Here is a 12,134-nt window from a genome sequence, read left to right as displayed (position 1 = left end):
TAATTGCTTCTGAATACAAAGGATGCATTAAATATTATAGTTCCAAAACCATCACTTTTGAAGAAACAAAGTACATCCAATGTTAGTTGAGCTGTTAACATTGAAGAGAACTATATTGAAGAAGAAGACTGTTTCTTGGGACTCATTAATGCAAAAGGCTACCAGTGTTGATACATCCATCTGAAAGAATACATTTTTCCCCAATTAATGTTATTTGTACATGTACTGATGAATAATTAATGATGACAACAATAAGTTTAGTAAATTGTCACAATAATTAAGTAATAGATATACGGTACATCAATAGAAAAACGCTATTTCTGTTAACCTCTGCCCAAGCGGTCATTTTTAGAACATCCATCCATCCATTTCCGATAGCAGCTTATCCTAACAAGAGTCACGGAAGTGCCGGACCCTATCCCAGCTGTCTTTGGCAGTAGGGGAGACTGGTTGCCAGCCATTGCAGGGCACACAGAGACAAGCAACCATTCACGCAAACAATCACACCTAATTTAGTATGACCAATACACTTGCCATGCATGCTTTTGGAGTGTAGGGGGAAGCTAGAGTGCCTGGAGAGAACCCATGCGGGCTTTGGGAGAACAGAAAAACTCCGCACAGGAAGGCCGAAGCTAGTTGGATTTGACCCAAGGGTCCCTTTAACTGTGAGGCAGACGTGCTATTCATTGCGCCACCAAGCCACACACTTTTACAACATTTTTTGGAAATTAAAATGTCTTATTGCTGATTAGTCATTTTTAGAACTGTGCCACAGACAAAAGGTCCTTAGAAGCGACGTACCATCCATCCATCCATCCATTCACTGGAGTTAGAAGCGAACCTGCGACCTTTGCACTGTCACGTTCTGTCTGGGGTTTTCGGGTTTTTGGATTTATTTTAAGTAGTTCCTGGTTCATTTCGTCATTCATTCGTGTTGTTTTTCCCTGCATCTGCCTTTCTCAGTCTCGTTAGTTTTATCTCGTCCACCTGTTGTCCGTGTGCCTCTGCTCCTCTCGTGTTAGCCTATCCGGTTCCCCTGCCTCCTGTCCCCGTCCAGCTGTAGTGTGTTTTCAGTAATTAGTCTCCTTGTATTTAAACCACCGTCCCTCTGTTGCTTTTGTCGGATTATTGCACATATCGTCGATTCGTGTTCCCTGTCCCGCTGTGCTCGCCCTCCACTCTTCCCTTGTCGTCCAAATTTGTTTCGTGAGTTATTCCGTTCCTCATTTTATTTTGCTACTTTGTCTAGTTTTTTGTCCACCGCTTTACCTGCCTTGTTTTATTATTAAAAGTGCATTTTTGTTTGAGCACACCCTCTCCGTCCTCCTGCGTTTTTTGAGTCCCTTTCCCTCTTCCGCCTCACGTCACCATGCCACGACGTGACATGCACTGTACAGCGAATGTGCTAACCAATCAGTGTGCGATTGAGGGGGCAATTCAGAATCAATTTTTGATTCAAAATTGTCTCTGATTCAACAGATTCAATTAGATCAAAAATGATTTCTGCTTCAATCTATAGATGTGCAAAGAATCATCGTACACCTTTAGTCTGCAAGACAGAATAACAAAGGAAACAGTGCCTTTTTTTTTTTTTTTTTTTTTACATTGATTAAGTTTTGATTTGTAAAGAACATGTTTATTTTGTGAACATGCTGAAGTTTTGTGTTGTGTTATTTTCGGACCATTTACTTTCTGTTCTGTTTAAGTATTTGTTCCTAGTTAGCTCAATTCATGGGTGTGCGTGAGAGCGTGAGGATAGTCATGGTGTTGTTGTTGGTCTATTAAGAGCTGCCTTCCAACTAAACTAAATAGAAACTTTTTAATAGGAAGGCGTCAGAAATATTCATCAAGGTTTTGTCGTGATCGAGACCCGCAAAAGGGAAAACCCTTACCTTCGCAACCTATGGATCCCTGACGGTCAAACTCTATTTGTTAGCCGTGGAGTGAAACGTTGCATTTAAATTCATGGCCGTGTAACTTTCATGCATCCCACAAGTTTGCGAATTGTGACAACACTGTATATATATATATGTATATATATATATGTATATATATATATATATATATATATATATATATATAGCTCGTTAGAGCTTGTCCTGACCATATTCCCTCGTGACGGTAGTCTAGGCTAGACTAGGTTAGCCTTCTTGACTTCTTGCGCCCCCAGTTTACGACATTGATCGGTTCTGCAGTTGGACTAATGAGGCGAATGCAATTAAAACCCCAGGTAAAACATAAGAATTGTATATACATATTAAAAATTGGTATCAAAATAGTATGTAGTAAGTGCTACACACATATAATGTACATGTATACATTTAAATAACATCATGAATAAAACATAAAAAAGGATTTATTTACCAATGAGTGCTTCTTATATATACTATACAATCAAAGTTTGAATTAGCCACTAAAATACACAATAAATACGATATTGAAAGCACTGTCACACGAGGTCAAGTCTTTAGGCAGCCATCTTTGTGACCTCGTGCGCCGACCAATAGCAGACCAGCAATGTAGTGACGTAAGCAGGGACGCATGTATAGACTTATGAGCGTGGACACATCCAACATGGTGGTCACACATCCACACTGTTGTTGGATGTGGCAGGCGTACGGAGATGATTGTGCTTTTTAAAATCTACTGCTGAACACAGGTGGTGAAAGCAAGCCCCTTCAGTTTTTAAAATCATTCGGTTTTTGTGTCTTCCTCTTTTAATGTTGTCTTTGTTTCTGATTTGTAAAACCTTTTCAGTCAAGTTGTGAATTAAAAAAATGGTCAAACACACACACTGACCGCCATGTTGGCTCTGTTGCAAGGCGAAAGAAATGATGTAAAGAGGGGACAGAAAGACATTGCGTTCCTCTTTGAAAGTTAAAAAAATCGTAGACCGGGAGGGTCCACTGTGTGTGTGTGTGTGTGTGTGTGTGTGTGTGTGTGTGTATATATACAGTGTGCAGATAGAAGATAGAGAGTGGGTGAATGAGTGAGTGTGTGTTTGTACTATAAATATCCAAGCAGTTTTTTGAGGCAATGTGTGTTCACTGATGTCCACTGACATGTGTTTTCTGGTGCAGCAGCTCGGGCAGAGAGCCTACTTCAATGTTATCACTGTAAGAGTGCGAATTTTGGATCAGCGGATCGTCGCTCCGTAGTCCACATCAACACACACCCTCCCTGTCCCCCACTTTAGAACAGGGTGGAGGGATTTATTTGGTGGAGCCGACCGCGGCACCCACTTACGCCGACCCCCAACCCTAGATCTTAAGCCCAGCATTAGACTTAGCTCCACCCCGCCGCGTTCACAACAACAAAAAAGTTAATTAAACATCTAGAGAGAAACAGACGTTTGGGAGAGATGGGCATCCTCTCTTCAGCGCCTTCAACAAGTGAAATGTTAGTTAGTGGAACCACAGCGGTCCACATTCCTGAGAGAGAGGCTGCTGCATTCTATAAAGCTGTTACACAATAGAGAAATGGCGGGCAGACATGTTGTCTCAGCCAGGTTGTTTTTCCACACAGCAGGCCTGAGGAGGTTGATTGGGACAACGCAAACAGAAATGTGTTAAAAAGACACAAGTCCATTCAATTTAAATGTAATGTAATACTCTGTGTCATGTATGTGCTCTTCTTTTCGTTCTTTTAAATAGTAAATGAAGAATTTACAGACTTAGCTAAGCATCATGACACTGTTCACATGAATTAAGGTACCTATTCTTCTAGGTGGGCTTTTGGTCATTACTTGTGCATCACAAAAGAGCAAGTTCATTTTGCAAGAATTGACGCACTCCCAAACTATGACTCAAACTGACTGGCAACAATGAATGAGTGGTCCCTTGTTTTTTTAAGTGCAAAAAAACGTTGACTTTAAGAAGTGTAACTTCTGATATTGTGCAATTGTGGAGCCACTTTGAGCTTGACCACCAGTTACCATCTTGATTGAAACAAAGCAACCATATCTCCAGGTTTCAGTGTTTTTGATGAATTAAAACAAAAGATACATCCTTGGTTTTGTCGTATTTTCTTCCACCAACGTGAGTGACGTCATAGATCTGTTTCATTTACGGTTGAAGAGCACTGTCACCAGCATCTTATACTGGCACATGTGGCAAAGTGGAACCTGTGTGTTCGTGCCACATTTTGTGCCATCTGAAAGAGTATTCTCAACTGCAAGGGACATAATAGCACAGTGAAGGGCATGCTTGAAATAAAAAAGTGTGGCTGCTTTTTTTTGGGGGGGGTTGGCGTGTGCTCACAGATGTCAATGATGTGTGGCTCCTGAAAAAGAATAAATAGATCTTGTCTATTCTAATACAGTGGTTTACAGTTGCCGGTTTACAGCATCCCTGGCTTAAGTTTCTTTCACGTTATGTTGTGGAAGTTTTTTCATACCCTCTTTAAGGCATTTATCCCGCTTTACGATTAACATCAACAACTGTCATGACCTGTGGGGTTGGTTGTGTTTGTTATTTTGCCTCCCTCTTAAGGCGTTTTCAGGTAATTGCTCTTATCTTCTATTGGCGTCAAACTGCCTCCGCTGCAACACGTCACTACAATGCTGTTCTACTATTGGTCATTGTGATGAGATCACGAAGATGCTGGTCTGCTATTAGTGGGCGCACGGGGTCACAAAGATGGCTACCAAAAGACTTGATCTCGTGCGAGAGTGCTTTCATTATCATGTTTATTATGCGTTTTAGTGCTTAATTTAAACTTGAATGGATTATCCATAAGTCCCAAGATTGCTAGTGATGTTAAAGAGAGAACCAAGAAGTTGGTTTAAATGGAAACAAAATTGGATGATCAAGAAATACAAAGAAAGCTAAGCTAGCCTAGCCAAGGCTACCGTTACTAGGGAATATAGCCATGACAAGTGTCACTCAAACGTAAATAAATTCTTTATAGATATATTTTTTTACGATGTTATTTAATTATAGGCATATATATATAGGCATGTATATTAAGTAAGTAGCATTTATTATATTTTGATACCAATGCTTAATATGTGTGTATGTATGTATATAAATTTTATGTTTTTACCTGGGGTTTTACACACATTAACTAATTAACATAGGTTTGGATTGTGAATTCTTGTTACAATCCCAACCGTGGAACATATTAATCTTATAATCTGGGGCCCCCCTGCAATTTCCTTTTGCGTTTTTCAGTCATTGTTAATATATATGCCATAGATTTTTTTATTTTTACAAATATTTCCCAACATATCACAATACATATCACAATACACCTTTGCTGTATATCAATATTGTACATTGCAATACACTTTTAAAACACAATGCCCAGCACTAACAACTACAGTACAATACCAGATGGATCCACTAGCTTTTACATCCACTACTGAATTATAAAGCTATAAACCTACTGAGATGAATGGTAATGTGTCCACTCTTTGTGTTTTTTTTATTTGGTGAAATTAGATCTAAATTTCCATTATATAATATGTGTCTTGGCTTAAAAAGATGTGTATATTTGTTTATTATATGATTACAAAGAGAGGTTGTGCATGTTTTTTTTTCAGTGTCCAAATATACACTTCTTTACAAGATGGTCCTTCACAAGCTCTGTGAAGCGTCTTAACTGGCAGTCAACACTAATCCATCTATTAAATGGTAATTGGTTTTTATGGCGGTCTGTTATGGCCAATTCAGTTTTGTCAGTTCACAACTGCTAGTGAAGTTTGGTAAGTATGACGACTGTAAAAAGGACCTGTAAAAGTTCACTTTAAAAGAATAATTATAAATATTAAGCGCATAATTACCAAATCTGTCTATTCACTATCCATTACCTTGCACTTTAAATGTGTGCCTTTCTTTTTGTGTGTGTGTGTGTATATATATATATATATATATATATATATATATATATATATATATATTCCTCTGTGTGCCCTGCGATTGGTTGGAGTTCAGGGTGTCCCCCGCCTACTGCCCGAAGGCCAGCTGAGATAGGCGCCAGCAAGCCTGCGACCCCTGTGGGGATAAGCGGCTATAGAAAATGGATGGATGGGTACACATATATATATATATATATATATATATATATATATATATATATATATATATATATATATATATATATATATATATATATATATATATATATATAGTTTTTGAAAGGGATTTTGCTGTGGGTGCTCCAATCCCAACATTTCCTTTCATTCAGTAATCTCTCCCCCACCTTCACACAAACAAACGCTCACATACTCTTCCCTCCCTTCCCCGTCTTCACATTCATTCCTGTCTGGCCCCTTCAACAACAATGACTTTTCAAAAGAGCTCCAATTGCCTTGTGACCCTTAAAGTTCTCCACTCCCTCGCCTTGAAAAAAATAAAACAAAGAATGTTTTCACTAATCTAATGGTGAGCACAGGATTGTTATAGTTGTATCCATTGTATAGCAACTAAGAATAGTAAAAACAATACAAATACTTTTTTAGACAAACAGGTGCATTACTGCTCCTAAGCAGATGTGGGCATCTTACTTTTTTTTTTTGCGAGCAGTCTTCAGTGTCAGTGCCCCGCACCCTTTCCGTCATCGTCAGTAGGCCATTTTTTTCAAGCCGAACAATATTGTAATAATTCGTCTGTCAATCCGTCAGAAACGCAGAAACATATTTTTAATGAGACAGCACATATTTTTGAACAGGAGTCAGCAGACATGTTGTGACGTACTAGTCAGTGGTCACATCAAAAAGGTAAGGGCGAGAAAGAGTCCATTGTCGCATTATGATTATGATTGCCCAAGATAATTATTCTTACCTTTTACCCTTACAAATGTTGATGGGGCTTGTTCCTCTATAACATATATGATGAACTGCAGTCCTTGAGGGCCAGCATTCTGCATGTTTCCAGTTTTGTCTCCCAACACACTTGATTTAAATGATGAGCTTATTCACAACCTTTGCAGGAGCTTGAACAGGATCCGAATCATTTGAATCAGGTGTGCTTGGAGAAAGGGTTCGAAAACACGCAGGCTCTCAAGGACTGTAGTTCGACACCTGTGCTCTATAATGTCTCCTCCTGTGGATTCTCTGGTAAATCCTGTACAATTTGTCACAAGAGTTGCCTCTTCCTGGTGGATCTCCTCAGCATTCTTCACTATTTGTAATATGTTCTGCTGGTGGTTTGCTCAAATGTGCTCATAACAATATTATTCCTGCAGCTTGTACCACATTCAATAATTGTGGTAAAAATACTAGTAATGATAATGATAGTAATGATTATCATCATCATCATCAGAATCCCTGTGACTCTGAAAAGTAAAAGTACAAAAAATAAAAAAGTATGGATGTTTGGTTGGAAGTTGTAACGTTTAGAAGAATGCTGACTTGAATATATGAACCATGATGACGTCACCCATATTGGACCACAACGGTTCAATTTCACTATAATGAAATTGTATTGAGTTGATATCTGAACACGTTAATGTTAATCATAATGATTTGTTCAATTATTGTTTTCTACAACATTTCCCATCAATGATTCATAGGGATAGTCCCAAGCTGTTGTCATATTTCTGGTGAAAAACAATAACATTCGCTGAATATGTTTGCCTGGACCTCATTCATATTCACCAAACTTTATACTGCACCACAAGTAGGGTATGGCTGAGAGACTGTAGGTTCCATCCCCCGACCATCAAGACCATGTCAAAGTGTCCTTGAGCAAGACACTGAGCCCCCAGTTGCTCCTGATGCTGCGTCATCAGTAGGTAAGTGACTAGTTAGTGTAAAGCGCTTTGATTACCCAAGCTAGAAAAGCACTATTTAAGTCAAAGTCCATTTACCTAGGCCTGCTTATTGCAGTTCTAAAATCTAGTCAGGAGTGCTGCAGCTCCATCCAATTGGTTGCCCAAAATTCCCAAACGTGCTAAACTAAACTTTTCCTTCACACAAAAACGCAAATGAAATTATTTTTTATCTTATGATATAAATTTAAATGTAAATCTTTAGTAATATAAAAAACTGACAGGTATCAAAAGGTCAAAAAAATACTAAATATAGGTGTGTATATATATATATATATATATATATATATATATATATATATATATATATATATATATATATATATATATATATATATATATATATATATATACATAGATAGATAGAGAGAGAGAGAGAGAGAGAGAGAGAGAGAGCATCCTATTCCCTGCACTGATTTATACAAATTTCCCCCTGGGGCCAATAAAGTTAATTTTATCTTATATCAAAACTTTCCAGTAGCTGACGGGGTGGCCAGAGTCATAAAGGATGAGATTAGCCCCCCTGGCCACAAGCTAGCTCTGACCCTGTTGCAGAGAGTATGCATAATGTTACATTTTAGTTGCAGGGTGATAAGAAGCACCATAAACTCCCTTCAAATGTTGAACTATTATGGACCAGAGATGGCAGTAACCCTTAAAAAAAAAAAGAAAGAGAAAAAGAAAAAAAAAAGGATCTCCATGTGGATCAAGAAAATAAGTACAGACTAGTCACACTGTGTGGCTGGGATGGGAGAATGAAAACCTCAAGCAAGGCATAGAGTAAGGTTTAACTGACTGAAGACATGCATATGAATTCATTCACAATTTGATGCATTGTTTTTTTTAAACAAATATCAGACATGCAAATATGCAAACAACATGTGTCATTTTATAATCGGGGCTATTTGACTATCGAGGGGAAGAATCTATGCATTGATATTGATGAGGGGGACTGCTTGTTTGAAAATGTTCAATGAAAGTATCCTTTTTCTCAATGATCATGCAGAATTTGAAAATGACGGGCAGCCTGGCTTCATATGCTGCTTTGTTGGTGTTTGAATTAACAACTGGGAAAAAAAAAGCTCATATGCTCATTTGTTTCCTCGTTTTGTTCCAGTCGCCCTACTTTGGCACCTGTCAGTCATGTGCAGCGAAAGCTGTTTTGACTATTTATACAAGCTATTTATACGATCCAGGCAAATAAGCTCCTGCGTATGGACTCACAATGTGGCGGCGGGGAATAAAATCCGATTTTTATTTTTTTTTTTACTAAATAAGGGTTCGGTGAATGAGCATATGAAACTGGTGGGGTTCGGTGCCTCCAACAAGGTTAAGAACCACCGTTCTAAAGGATTACATATTATTTTAAAATGGCATGTGAATCCTTTCATATATTTAAAATATTGACTGGAAAGAAACAAGCCCCGCCTTCAATATGCATATTGGTGTCCTTCTTAATTCTCCACAAGGCCCACATTCAACATGCAAATGACTATCCTCCTCATTACTCCACTTCACTAAGCCCAATTCTGCATGTATGTTCTTGTGCGCCTGTTTATATGTTTATCTCGTTTGCTGGGCTTTATCTTCAAGTGATTTCACTGTGGCTATGGTCGTGTGTATTTATTCGCTTTTGTCATCACCTGGCATTCCTGCAACAGAGCCCGCCAAGTTGTTGACGCCCTCCCTCCTCCATGAGGCACAGTGACTGAGCAAGGTGATGGCGAAGCTCATCGTACTTGGAGAACCTGCCCACTCCTTCGGAAGCACTCATCATGCACAGGCAGACAAAGAAAGTGGGATCCCGCTCATGTGGGCTCGTCGTTTGGCCGGCATTTGATTCTAATAGCTTGTTCAAAAACCATTCGCGACAGGTCAGTGGGCTATTGAGTCTCAGTCAAGCGATTCCATGCATTTAAATGAAGTGCAAATACTGTACGGTGGTACTGAAGTAAAAAAACACTCCCAAAAAAAATTAAGAAAACAAAAAAATGAAATTGGAAGACTAAGAAACAAATTCATTTTACTTGTTGCATATTTTTTCTTGTTTGCATCCTTTTTCTTGTGTGCTCCTCTCTTGTAAGGTGTTTTTGTCTTTTTCGTTGTGATTACGTTTTTTTTTTTTGGTTGCTTAGTTTTTTTTGTTTGTGTGATTTACACTTCAGGGCAACCATATACAAAGTCCAAAATTTACGTCACAAAACCAGCTTCTTTCGAGCCTTGCGGAGGTAATTACAAAATATTAATTGAATTAATGTAGAGAAATGAATGTAGTTAGTTATTCACCCCTGCATGTGGTGCAACGTGACCTATAGTTTCATTCTTTACCACAATGTTTTACATCAAGCTGTTTCACACAACTACATTCTGCTGATGGATGGATGGATGGATAGACGGGCACCTCATTAGAATGATCAACAATTAATGTTCTAACAATTGTTTGGAACTGGAGGTAACTATATCAGTTCCCAATCCAGGCCATATTTAAAGGCAGAGCCCACCAGGCAGAAAAACGCAGGACCTTAGAGCAGTGGTTCGCAATCTTTTTCAGCAATGTACTCCTTGTGAAATATGTTTTAAGCCAGTGCAAAGCACCTTAAAAAAAGACTTAAAACATGCCATCAGTGTCTGATTTATTAAAATTTAGAACTTTTCAAACTTCATTTGTATTTGTATAAAACAATAATCAATATAAAGTATCCTCTTTTGGCTCATAGAAGAGATCTGTTATCAAAAAGAAAGAACTTAATCATGAATAAATATTTGTCCACAAATAATAATCAACATAGTGTCAGTGCTGTTCTAAAAAAGAAATAATTATATGTAAATATTTGTTCACAGAAAAATATTTCATATAAAGCATCCCCTCTTGGGATTACAGTAGAGCAGGGGTCACCGGCGTGGTGCCCGCGGACACCAGGTATCCCCCGAGGATCACATAAGTAGCCCGCAGGTTACACTAAACTTACATATTTACAACAGCTGTTCCTTAATTATTTTAAGAAATCATTAACGATCGTTTTTTTTTCCATATATATACTGGTGGCCCTTTGTTTTACTCAGTACCAAAGAAGAAGCTCTCGTTTTCCAAAAGGTTGGTGATTCCTGCAGTAAATATCAGCTATCAAAAAGAAATAACTTAATCATCAATAAATATTTGTCCACAAAAAATTATCAACACCTGTTCTCAAAATGAAATAATTATACAGTATATAAATATTTGTCCACAGAAAATTTTTAAGCATCTAGTGTCATCTTTTGGGATTTACCATAGAGATCTGTTCACAAAAATAAATTACTAACTTAATTATTAATAAACATAAAATTTGATTTATGAACTTATATTTTCCCGAAACAAGGAGTTTTGCATTTGTTTGTTTTATTTAAAATCGCGAGTACCCCCTGGAGTTCCTTCCAATACCCCCAGGGGTACCCATACCCCCATTTAAGAACCACTGCCTTAGTGCAAGTCATTAAGAACAAATTAGTCGGACAGGCAAAAAGTAAAAAAAATGAGATGAATACAAAGCAACGTAAACGAGACAAAGTGTGTGTAGAACATTACTGAAGACAGGAAATAGAACAGGGTTGCCAACAAAACTGTTAACTCAATCGGCCCAAACAGAAGCCAGAGGTGAACAGCCCAAAACGAGACAGAAATTCTGCGCAGAACAGCTCAAACCATGACAGGAAAGTGTGATGACTTCCAGTACTGCAGTTCAACTTCCTCAATAGGGTAATTAGCATGGATAGTGGGTGTTTCAGTAAGAGGATTCTGGCCTGTTGAAGCATCTTAAAAAGGAGCAGCATAAGATATACCTGATCCCTAAGATTTCTCATTCAAAATGACATTGCCTTGCTGTGATTCTTCGAAACAAATCTCTTTTGTGACTTGACTAATTGCCCTGGCTGTCTCTAATACCCGATTAGCACAATAAAGTGGTTTAGATGCCAACTGGGGAGTTTCTCACTAACAGTGTGTCTACACGGGGGTCTTTGCTGTATTCTGCCTCTGATGCTGCTGCTCAACTGATGTCAGAAGCAAAACGGACAACATACTTTGTTGATGTTCATGTTACAAGAAGAAGGACATTTACGGCTCAACCTGAGACCCTCCGTACTGTACTTGAGGCAAGTAGCTGCCTTCTTATCCAGTCACAGTTTCTCTCTCTGTATGTTGAAAGAGATTGTCAGACCTCAATCTGTCGTCTTACGCCCTGGCCTCCTGTTCAGTGTAATCTTGACAAAGGGTTAATAAGCCAGAGACGGCAAGCCCCAGCAGTGCCCCCAAGAGGGTCCCCGACCTTCAAAAACATCCTGCGTTAACCCTTCAGCGCCTCCGTCAAAACACTTCAAACCTGGCC

The sequence above is a fragment of the Hippichthys cyanospilos genome, chromosome 1 (genome assembly GCF_059441005.1).
Source record: "Hippichthys cyanospilos isolate Australia breed blue-spotted pipefish chromosome 1, RoL_Hcya_1.0, whole genome shotgun sequence".
NCBI lineage: Eukaryota > Metazoa > Chordata > Actinopteri > Syngnathiformes > Syngnathidae > Hippichthys > Hippichthys cyanospilos.
This window is presented reverse-complemented; position numbering follows the sequence as displayed.